The sequence below is a fragment of the Drosophila nasuta genome, chromosome X, assembly GCF_023558535.2.
Source record: "Drosophila nasuta strain 15112-1781.00 chromosome X, ASM2355853v1, whole genome shotgun sequence".
Classification (NCBI taxonomy): Eukaryota; Metazoa; Arthropoda; class Insecta; order Diptera; family Drosophilidae; genus Drosophila; species Drosophila nasuta.
This window is the reverse complement of record NC_083459.1, coordinates 13,972,328-13,984,580: the sequence shown is the minus strand read 5'-3', so window position 1 is coordinate 13,984,580 and position 12,253 is coordinate 13,972,328. Positions and strand designations below refer to the sequence as shown.

At 37.5% G+C, this 12,253-nt stretch overlaps 2 long non-coding RNA genes across 9 annotated transcripts in view; both read left to right on the top strand.

The window, feature by feature from the left end:
- Positions 1-1,299: 1,299 nt before the first annotated feature.
- LOC132796584 (uncharacterized) lies at positions 1,300-1,824 on the top strand. Its single transcript, XR_009633573.1, has 2 exons — positions 1,300-1,397; positions 1,465-1,824. It is a non-coding gene; the product is annotated as an uncharacterized LOC132796584 (long non-coding RNA).
- A 383-nt stretch (positions 1,825-2,207) lies between these two features.
- The window catches only part of LOC132796800 (uncharacterized), a 43,095-nt gene continuing 33,049 nt past the window's right edge, over positions 2,208-12,253 (top strand). For 2 of the 8 annotated variants that reach the window (XR_009633591.1, XR_009633585.1), the window contains exon 1: positions 2,208-2,657. This is a non-coding gene — a long non-coding RNA (uncharacterized LOC132796800). The remainder of the gene's footprint in view (positions 2,658-12,253) is intronic. The other 6 variants (XR_009633593.1, XR_009633584.1, XR_009633592.1 and 3 more) reach the window with 4 other exon arrangements.

The window sequence follows — 12,253 nt, the reverse complement described above, 5'->3', positions numbered from 1 at the left end:
TATATAGAAAATGGGGCAGCATTTAGCCATAAAAAGGCCAAAATTTTAACGGGAAATATGGCGAATTGGCAACGCGTCAGCAGCTGAAATCTATCTCGCTTTAATATAGGCTCTCTCGCTCTTCGACTCGGCTTTTGGTGTGTGTGTGTGTGTGCGAAAGCTTTTGAAGTTTTGCTATTCCATTGTGCCTAGCTTCGCAATATTGTTCGTGGTTCGGGTTCGAGGATCATTGAGAGCGGCATGTGTGGGAAGGGGGGAGAAAGGGGAAATGAAATGAATCCTTTTTCGGGCAAAAGCGCTTTGTATATTTTTGTGAATTTCCGCTTTGGCAGCACAGGCGAGGGGCGGGGCAGGGCAAAGGGAAAGGGATGCGATAATACCTAAATTATTTTTTCAAAGGATTAAATTAAATTCCATTTGGTTTTTGGCCAAACAGCTTCAAATGTCCAGGTAAAACGAGCGCCTCAAATTAAATCAGCGCAAAATCAACATAATTAAAAACATTTTCGTTTTTCTGTTTTTTTTTTTTTGTTTCGCCCCGGCTTCCATTTCTTTGCATTCATTTTCATTTTGTTTTTTATGCGCGCACACTGAACTCATAACGAAATTAACGTGCACAGCGTGTTTCAGCGTGTCCGTGCATGTGTGTGCATGTCTGTGCACGTGTTTGTGCGTGTGTGTTTGTGTATTGGTATGCAAATGAAAATGGACGCGTGTAAATGGAAGTCGTTGTTGTTCCTGTTGTTCGTGTTGTTGTTTTTGCTGTTCGTTGTCTGTCGCGGAATATTGCAATTGAAAAGGAATGAAAACAACAATTATTTGTTAATATAATAAATACAACGATTGACTGCGGCTTTGACTATTTATTTAAGATGCCTGCGATACCCTGTAAATCACAATAACATCGATAAATGCTGCTCTTCATGCACTTATCGGTAAATCGATAAGCTGAATAAGTATAATTATTCAAAATTTATTAAAACTTTTCATGTTGATCACTCTTACCGCTTTACAGGGTATCGGGCAGTCGTGCACGCTCATTTCATGCACTAATTCAATTGCTTTCATTTTTGTCGTCGCAAAACCGGAAGTACAAACAAATAATTGCAGAATAATTAAAATAATTTATTAGAAAATTGTGCAAAGAGATATTTGTGCAAATCAAAATGGGCGTGGCCCATTAATGGTGGGGGGATTTAATTTAATAACTACGCGAATGCATTCATTCTCGATTAGTTTGAACTTTAAACAACTTTAATTTACAGCGTTGCTTGCCGATACAATTATCGATAAGTCGAACTAAAATAGGAAATCAAAGCATGCCATGCTGAATAGAAAAACAACGAGACAGTTTAACAAGGATCGAGAAAATTAGTGCAAGCTAAAACTTAAATCAGGTAATATTATTCAAACTTGTCTTTCAAGATTTTATTCATATTGTTGTTGATTTTGGAATATATATAGCGAGCGATCGAGATGAAGGGACCCAAGACTTGTGTGCGCATGGATGCCAATGGCAATGTAAAGTACGGTTTTCAGGATGGACGACGATTGCTCGCCATCCGAAGCTCTTTTGAATTTAAGAATAAAACGTGGCTGCTTATTTTATGGGAGGGATACGATTGTCTGGAATCGGTGCCACTAAAACTGATCCCCATGCATTACTATCCAGCTGTTAAGCAGTTTTTTTCGACAGCTGATTTTCGTTGCAAAGACTAGAAGGAGAATAAACTGAAGAGCGGATAAGGCAACAGTTTGAATATTATGCTATTGAAACAGTACTGAAATTAAAAACGGAATAATTAAATGCATTATTATGATTAACTTAATGTGTCTTCCTTTGATCTTTACGCACAATGATTAACTATTTGCTTTCTGGTATCTAAGTGAACTGCTTGCAAGCAGCGCTTTATACTTTCCATGCATATGTAAGTGCACTTTGCGAAGCTTTCGCTGTCGCAGTTGGCAGCAAGGCAGTAAATATAAAAGCAAACAAAAGCTCAATTACATGCTCTTGCCTAGAGTGGAGAGGGAGAGGGAGAGGTGTAGCATAAAATATAAGAAACTTGATTTGTTTTGCAGTTAATTGTTGCCTCGCTGCACTCACACAGCAGCTGTGAGAGAGAGAGTGAGTGAGAGAGGATGGTAGGAGTGAGATTAGGGCTGCACACTAGACGTCGCCCCTTAATTCGAAGCTAAGCTGCGCAAATAACTCAATTAGTCTTGTGCAGACGCCCGCCCGTGGCGCTTATCAACTGGCAGCACGTTACGCGAGTGTCGAGTGTTGTGTTGTGTGGGGGAGTGCTAAGGGGGTGGGAGTGAAGTGCATTTCGCTTGGCGTTAACTTCGTTTCATTTGCTGCTGCTTCTTCGGTAAAAGTTATTTGGAGCAAAGCGCGTTGATGAAGAAGTCCATAAAGGTGCGAAGCAAAGCCCGGCGGCTTGGACCTGCAGCTGCTCACACTTTTTGCCTGCCCTCTCTGCTCCAATCTCTTTCGTTCGCTCTCGCTCTGCTTGAGTGCATGGCAACGGCAAGAAGCAACAACAAAGAGCAAACTTGATGCTAGAGGGCGCCATAGCAAATGGCAAATAAATAAAAGCAGCCAGCAACAACAACAACAAGGACAGAGAGCTGCTGCTGCTGCTGCTACTGCCAAGGTAAAGTAAATTTCAAAATGGCGTGAAAATGTAAACGAAAAACAAAGTTAATTGTTGCCCGCTCGCTGCCAGCAGCGACGTCGACGCTGACGCTGACTTAAGCACAACATTAGTAGTGTTTCAAGACAAATACACACACATACATACATACACAAACGTAGTGGGTGCCTCGCACACAAGTGCATAAATAATGCAATCTGTCTGAAGCGCAGCAAATTCTCGAATTCTCGAATTAGCTCTGGCAGCTGAGGTGGGCTGTAACTTTCCCCGTGCCCAACACCATGCTGACAGTGACCAAGCAAGCAGTAATCATTGTACTCTGCTTGCTTATTCTTCGTATGCACTATTCATGTACGCTTACGTCCTACGTTATGAGAAATGATGCCTTACGTCTTAATGCAAGCAGTCGTAATTGAATGGACATCACAGTATTCCATCATAATATGCGAGCTTTGCGTTAACATGAGCGAGCGAGATAGTGCTTAGCTCTGCAGTGTTGCGCAGCTTGCTAGTTTCACGCTAAATCTGACTATTATGAAGTAGGTGCATTTTATTTTAGCTTTTTTATTAATTAATGCACTAATCTTTTGTAGTTTATAATTAGCTTGTTAGATATGAGAGTTAATAGTGTTAACTTTATAGTGTTGCGCAGTTTGTAGGATTCACGCCAAAAATGGCTAATGTTATTGTTTATTTAGTTCTATAGATGAAATACAAATTTATTTTATTTATTTTTATCTGTAATATGGAATTCAATTGTTTTGTTACTAAACTTGTTTTTTTGTCATGGAATGAAATTCTAATTATGAAATTAAATTTTGTCTGCTATTCATACGAGTAATTCGAGTTTGAAATGCTTAAATAATTTATACTCACCTATAAGCTTTGCTTTTGTCAGTTAATTTCTATCCTTCTGCTGAACAAAAATACCTTTGAGGCTTATAAAATTTGTCGTTTCTTCGATTGACAAATAGAGCGCAACATGAATAGGCTTCAGCTGTAAGGCAACCTCAATTGGTCAAAAGTTGAGCTGGACATTTCCTTATTCTTCATCATTGTTCATCCACAATCAAAAAGCCTTAACCTCAATAATTTGTAAGGCAAGTAATTGGCCCACTGGGAAATGGCTTTAATCATGCGCTCAAATGCCCAATAAGTAAGCAGTTAGATTCCGATCCATTTGGCTAATAGTTGACCTTGCTCCGCCTCCTCAAAGAAACGAATGGGAAAAAAACCGAAGAAAGGAAAAGAAAAGGAAACCAAGGCCAAACCATTCTGCAACTTTTGCTCATTTCTTTTCAAAAGGGAAATATTTAATTTTTCATTTTGCTCATGAGCCAGGCCATCAGTGTGGTCCATTACCAATTAGTCGACTGGGCATCGCATCCAAGGTCAGTGGCCTGCTGTGAAATTGGAATTGGACTCTTGTTGGAACATTAGGCGTGCGCTTCGGGCTTAATTAATCATTTGCTAAGTGAGTTCCAAAAAGCAGCGCAGATAATAATAGAAAACGCGGAGGGACAAAAAAAACTGTCGGACATAAATGTGATTTCTCTTTCTCTCTCCTTTCTCCGTCTCCGTCTCTGTCCTGTCTCTTTCGCTTGGCGCTTTTTTAGTGTCCAGTTTTGTTCCGTTTGGCACAATGCTCGTTTCCGGCTGCTGCCTGGCACACAAATTACTTAAAGATGGACAGCGTTGAGCGTAGAGCAGGATAAAGAAGCAGCTGTAGCTGGATCGGGAGCAGAAGCAGAAGCCGAAGCAGAAGCAGGAACAGGCAACGACGCGTTATATCCGCTTCCGTTCAACTTCAACTTTCGCCTTGCCACATTCAACACTTTGGCGCATTGAGTGATGAAGTTGCTGATGCGACCGATGCTCCTCTGGGGTTTCTTCTCCTCCATCTTTATTGAAGGTCTTGCCCTCGTTCGTGTCGCCGACTTCTGACATAAGGCATAATCATTTCTCTGCTCCTCTCTCTCTCTCTCTCTCTCTCTCTTTCTCTCTCTGCTATATCTACCATATATATTGAATGTTTTCTCTTCTGGTTTTTTTTTCGCCCCCTTGCGGCGGCAAGTGATAAAATGTTTTATGTGCTCGAGTGTCTGATAACAATAAATAACGCCATCAGCGGAACCGAGCGGACAACCAGCAGCAGTCGACGAGCAGCACTCGAGTCCAGCAGTCGAAGCATTTGGGGCATTGAACATGGCCAGGGACATGTAAACAAATTGGCGTTGAAAGCCCCGTTGATGGGTCCTTGTCGAGGGTCCTTTTCGGCCATCGATGCTGCGTAACATCAAATGAAATTTGTGGCCAGTTGTTTGTTTAGGTTACACTCTCTCTCTCGCTCTCTTTCTCTTTCTAATAATTCTGCTCCTCTCTCTCTGTCTTTCTTTTTTTGTTCGTCGGGTTCATTGTTTTGTCGCTTTGCCATTCTGCTTTGGCCTATTTGCATTTTAATGATGAATTGTAATCAACATCAATTTGAGGCCTTCGCTCTGAATTTAGATCCTTGGCCTATTAATCATCACGCCCAATGTTTGTCTCCCTCCCTCTCTTCCTCTCTCTCTCTCTCTCTCTCTCTCTCTCTCTCTGTCGCTCTTTTTGACCACATTTTATGTGTGAAATATTTGATTAGTTTGCGATTCCAGCATGTGGTCCACTTGGTCCTTCATCCTTTTTATGGGCCAACGCTTTAGTGCTTAACTCATTTTCTACACATTACAATTTATTAAAGCCCAACCGAGTTTCGGCTAATTAATTGCCCTCCTTTGTCATAGCCGGAACATCATTTGCTCCACTTGTCTCTGTCTCTTTTGCTGTTGCTTTTGCTGTCTCTGTGCCTGACACAGTTTGACGCATTCTATTGATTTTCATTCAACTTTTTTTATGGCCATACTTTTGATTTAATGCTGTTTTAATTTGATTGCGTTTGTTATGAACATCTTTTTCTTGCCGTTTTAATCTTAAAGTATAATCTTAGAATATTTATATATTATGCTCATTTTATTAAATAAATAATATTGATTGTGCTTAAAGAAGCTTAATTGTATTATTATAACCATATCATTATACATATAATTATATATTGCTATATAGTTCAGAAAGCAAGGATGCAAGCTGCATAGATAGACAGTATGCTTACCCTGAATCTTTTCGCTGGCAAAGCTATATATTTGGAATATTGATATACTATTACTAGTATATTCCAAATATACCACAAATTATAATAAAATTTACCGAAATGTGTATTTGGTATATTGATATATCACTTTATTTCAAATACGCCATGCTTGGTATATTGATATAAAACTACACTCCTAATATACCATTAGGGATATACCAAATGTATATTTGGTAAATCGATATGCTACTACATTTGAAATATACCATACAGTACAATGTAATATCATATCATACCATATCATATGTTTGGTATGTTGAGATACTAATAATACTAATACGCCCATAGAGTACAATAAAATATACCGAAATGTTTATTTGGTACGCTCATATACTACTACACTCCTAATATACTAATAAAATATACCGAAATGTATAGTTGATATGTTGATATACTACTACATTTCAAATATACCACGGAGTATATACCAAAATGTTTATTTGGTATATCAATATACAGAAATGTTTGGTATATGTTACACATAACATAGAGTACAAAATATACCAGATTGTCCTTCTACCCTATGGCTAGCTCATATAAAAGAAGCACTGTTGTTGCTTTATGTGTGTTTCCTCGTATTGGGTTCACACTTTAGCCATTATTCATGCTTGTTGTTTGCTTGATTCTCGATGTCATCGTCGATGTCTCCGGCACTTGCGATTCCCAGCAGTTACCTTAATTAGCACGCTGCTCACTTGCAATGGAAGACACAGGCAACAGACAGCAGTCAGTCAGTCAGTCACCCAGCTAGTTACTCAGTCAGTCATTCACTCAGTCAGTCAGTCAGTCAGTCAGTCAGTCAGTCTTGGCATCCATCGACTTGTCAACAACAAGGCAAGAAAACGCCCCCTGGCTTCGCTTGTCAGCAGTTAGCAGCTAAGGTAAGCGGCTAAGTGGCAGGCGACTTGTCGCCGTCTCCTTTTGTCTTCCTCCTTCTCCTTCCCTCTGTCAGAGGATGCAGTCGAAGATGAAGAAGAGAGCAAGAAGAAGAAGAAGTAGACACAAAGCGACGACATCGTCGACGTTGCATTTGACGCAATTGAAATCGAAGTCGCATCTTTCCTTGTTGCCATGTTGCAGCTTGCCAAATGGGAAAAAGGCAAAAAAAAAACGGCGAAAAGGAGGCGTGGGGGCGGGGCGTGGGCGTGCCAAGCAAATATGCTCACATCGCAGACACATTTGACGGAGACATCGCACGGATTTCTGGCATCAATGCGCAGCCAAAACAGCAGCAAGCACTGAGAACTGAAAAGAAGTTCGCTTTATTTAAAAGTCGCAACGCGTTCGCGGAGACAAAATTGACAAAATCACATGAAAGTGGCTAAGACGCTTGTCTTGCCAAGGCAGCAAGACAGAGAAGTGAGCACAGAGAGGAGGTGCGGGAAAGCAAAGGATTTGAGGGTGTGTGCGTGTGTGTTGCCACTTAAAGTCAAACTGCAACTCGAAGTCGAAGTCGAGACATAACAAAGAGCTCTGCTCCCATTCGCGTGGAGCTAAAGACACAAGTGTCTGCTTAGCGAAAAGACTTTCTTCACTCATATTTACTATTCTTATTTATTTCCATGTACGTATCTTTATTGATGGCAACGTGAGATGCACATCGAGATTACACATTCAATATTCGATATATATTACACACCTGTTTACTAAAGAACAATTAGCTTTTTGATCTATGACAAAATATAGTTTAGATATGTAGTTCAATCACTTAAAGTTCTGTTTCTAAAATTGAGAATTATGTTATGATATTTTGTCAACTAAGTAGGAAATTTCAAAGCTCAGTCATAATTGAGAAATCATAATCTCTCTATTTCAAAATATAATTGAATATGGCAAAAAATTGAAAACTATATTCTACACCTAAATGAAGAACTAAGACAGCTACAGTGGAATGATACCAAATATACATTTCGAAATGTTTTATGAATTTTTGGCATATTAATTGTCGATTCCCGTTTCAACAAAAGCAAAACAATGGAATTACCCATATATATATTATATTTAAAAGATAACATTTATACTGTTTTTCTTTTATTGAAAAGGGAATCGAGCTTATTCCACTGTTCAAATAATATATCAAAAATTATATTGGTATATTGATTTCCATGTTTTACAGTCTCAGATATATAGGATAGAAATTGAACTGTTTAAAGTTTTATCAGATTTTCTTTCTCATCTGTAAATGTCTAATTTGCAACATACATTATAGTTTTGAATTTGAAATTGAACTTCTTTAAGTCACAATGTAGAAGTTCTTGCAAACATTCAAAATAAGAGAGTCTCTGAAAGCTACAACAAATTGTGAGTTATCTTAAAGATATTTTATAGATTTTGTATCAATGAGAAAGCAGTAGGAAAATTACAAAAAAAAAAAATTGTAAAAACTAAAGCCAACATGAAATATTTCTATTATACAAATATGATAAATGAAATTAAATTAAGTAAATTTCAAATACAACGCGAATGTCTTTATACGAATTATTTAAAAATTTTCTATTGAACAGAAACCATCTCAACTCTTAGATACAAAAGTATTTTAACCAAATGAAAACAACTCCACAATAAAAGTGGAATAAAATATCGAAAATATTTTACAGACATTGAACAGAAATTGTGCTTTAGTCAACAGTTTGTGCTTGGGGCTATCTGAGGTCATCGTCGCTAAGCATATTTGGATCATTCAATTTAAAGGTTTATGCCATGCCAAAGGATTATCATATTATTTGCATAATTCGAGCAACTTTAAGGTCCTTGCCTTTTGGGTGCTTACCTCACGCCCTAAGCAAAGGTACAGCGGCAATCAAGCTAACGTCGTCATCCTTTCCATATCCGTCAATGAGTTGGAAGTTGGGTATGCGGATGAAGTGAACATTGTAAAATTTATTGTTTGTTACCAGTCTAGTATATTTTGTATTATATAGTATATTTCGAATGTTGTAGTATATTGGTATACCATATATACATTTCAGTATATTTGAGTAAAGCAGTATTATTGAATGTTGTAGTGCAGCAATAAACCAAATCTACATTTCAGTATATTTTTTCTGTACTCTCTTTGTTATCAATCTAGTATATTTTGTATTATATTGTGTATTTCGAATATTGTAGTTTATTGGTATACACAATATACATTTTAGTATTTTTTAGTATGCGAATGAAGTAAACATTGCACAATTTATATTATGGTTAGCAATCTGTATATATTTTGTATTCTATGGTATATTTTTAATGCTGTAGTATACGAAATATACACCTAGGTATTTTTCAGTATTTCTGCGGTAAAGCGATGATGCTGACTTAATATATTCCAATCGGTCAAATATACTAATATACCAAATATACTTTTCACTATATTTCAATATTTTCTCGATATATAATATGTTGGTATACAAAAACATGCATTTCCGTATATTTTAGTATTTTTTCGACATAGTCACGAAGCTGTTTTTGTATATTCGAATTGGTATATTTAAAGCAAAACCATTTTAAAATATTCCGCGAGTATTTCACAGTCGAGCCCACCTGACAAAATCAGTTTTTTTACTTGCTTTGCGGCTGCTTTTGGGGTAAGCCGAATTGAAGCCAAATTAAACAAATTAAATGTGCTGCAAGTGGCGATTTAATGTGTAAAAGGAAATTCAAGCGCCTCAAAGGGGTCAGGCATTAGGAGACCATAAACGGATGTCGATGAGAATGGGAAAGGGGAAGGGAAAGGGAATGAGCAAGGGTTGTGTTATGGTTGCTGACCTTTCAATATCCGTTTCCGTCTCATGTGTTTTGCTCGTGCGACCAACGGGCCAAAAGAAATGGGCGCGTCTGGCCTGGCGTCGTTGTTTGCTGCCTCCAGACAATGCTTCCTCTCTCTCTCTCTCCGCCCCCCTTAACCCTACCCTTAAATTGCCACAACGCTGGCTGCATAATGAAGCTGCGCCCCAAAGAATTTGACGCAGCACAAAAAAAAAAGCAAGAGAATGGTGGCAGAAGCAAAAGAAAAAAAAACAAAACCAAAGGAGAAACAAGAAGAGAACTCGTAACTTTTTTTCTTTCTTTTTTTTTATAAAATTTCGAGCTCTTGTTGTTGCTGTCGCTGTTGCTTTTATTTACCCAACGGCTCTTCACCTGAGCACGCCGGAAACTGTGCTTTAAAATTAACTCGAGACGCGTCCTTGTGCTCTCCTGATGTCCTGTTGTGCTGCTGTCCTGACTCCTCCTCCCTCTCTTCGGCTGCACAGAGAGAGAATGCGCACTTAATGAGCGTTTAATTGGCTCAGTGTTTACAAGGTGCGAAAAGGAAAATGAGAATGGGGATTCTTTGCCCCTTTTTTCCAAGGGTCTTTGATGAGTTTCCTCTCTCTCTCTCCCTCGCTCTTTTGCTGCGGGCGAAAAACCTGTTCAAAGTTGATTGAATTTCTTGTAGAAACTTTGTAATTGCATTCAATTGTTTTGTAGTCTTGTGTGAAGCGTAGATTTACAGCTTGCACATTTTGCAGCTTTTACAGCTTTTAGAGGCGCGTAAATAAACGCGCTTGAAACGCGCCAAATATTTGCGACGCGTTTTCATTTGGCAAATTGTTTTCGCTTGACTATTTCGCAGTCTTTTGGCTGCCCCGGCCAGCCAAGAAGCGACCATAAAGAAGCCAACGACAATGCAAACCCAAACACGTTTCAGATTTGTACGTAAACCCTCAGCTCTCAGCCCTCAGCTCTCGACTCTTCTCTATCTCTTCTCTATCTCTTCTTGGGTCCTGCCAAGTCCTCACTCCCATTCCAGTGTTCATGATTTTATTTTCAAATGCTGCAGCATTTTATGTGGCCATTAAAATATTTTATTGCTCTTGGCGTAAATTTAAGCAATAATAAAATAAAAACAACAAAAAACACAAACACACAACAACAACAAAAACAAGAACAAGAAGAATAAGCAAAGAGAATGTGGAGCATAAGCAACTGAAGATGATGTGGAAGAAGCCGAAGCCGAAACGTGAGACAACCTCAAGAAAACCAGCAAAAACATCACTAAAAACAAGCTATAAATGCCAGAGTTGCTCACAACGAACTCTGAATACTCTAACGCATTTGGTTGATCACATGTTTGTGTTTTACAATATTCAAACTATATAAAGTTGAACTCAATGTGATGCAACGTTGCGAGCCAAGTTTTTAAATCGAAATTGTGTTGAGAATTTTCTAATTCACATTTTCTAAAAATTTTACATAATTATTTGAATTCTAGAAAAGTTAACGATTTACTATTTCCTTATATATGTATGTGTATATATATATGTATACAAAACATTAGCACTCTGAAAAAATAAAAACAATTTAGAAAGCGACAGTAGAGTGTGCTCGACTTTTAGATACCTGCTACCCATTTTCAGTAAGATCTTATGTAAGAACATAATTTCACATTCTATACAATTTTCAATATATTTTATTTATTTCATTTAGGTAACAATTTGAGCAAATGCAGAATTTATTTGTGGCAAATTTTAAATTAGTGCTTCCAATTGCAGCAATTGATTAAGCTTAAAATATAATAAAGTAAAATGATATATGCTAATTATTTGCTCAACCTTTTCAAAATACGTTCTCGTATGAAAACACAATTTAAGGAATAACATTGAGGTTCAATACAACATGAAGCTTCAATTAATGAGCATTCCTTATTGCTTAATTGGTATTTTTTTATTTCTTATAGTATTTTTTTTTATCGATATACCTAATATTAGATTTTTCTTGTTTCACTTTAACTATTTATTCAGTTTTTTTTTCAGGTTATTCAAATTCGCATATTTCACACATTGATTATTAAAACATATCATAGTGAGAGATCAAGGCTAGATTTACAATACATTAAGAGTAATTTAGACATATTTAGATGACAGACAGATAAGGATTTCAGATTGGGATTCAGATTTAGACGCCTTTTGTCCTTGTATCTAAAAAGACGTTGAGTAATCATATTTGGGTGAGTTGTTTTAGATTTGACAATCTTTGACAATTTTAGATTAGATAAATGATATACTAGCTTTTAATAATTTTGATAAATGCTCTTGTGTTCAAGTCGATACCAGCTCTTCTTTACGGTAGAGTATTAGAGGAAACAACTTCGTTTTTTTTTTTGCTGTATTGTTTTTGCTCTTCCCCAGTTTACAATTTTCCATTGACTTGAGCTGAGTTTCGTTACGTTTCGTTTTCGCATCGTTTTGGTTGTCGTTTTGTTTTTTCTGTTCCTTTAGTGAAAATTTAATTTGCATTTACGCATAAAATGCTGCTACATAACTTGTGGGGCATGCCACACACACCCACACACACACGCACACACTCTGAGATGCTGCCCAAAGGAGACCCACAATCAGTAACCGGGATGACTCCATCGCTTTTTTATTTTTTATTTATTTTTATATATTTT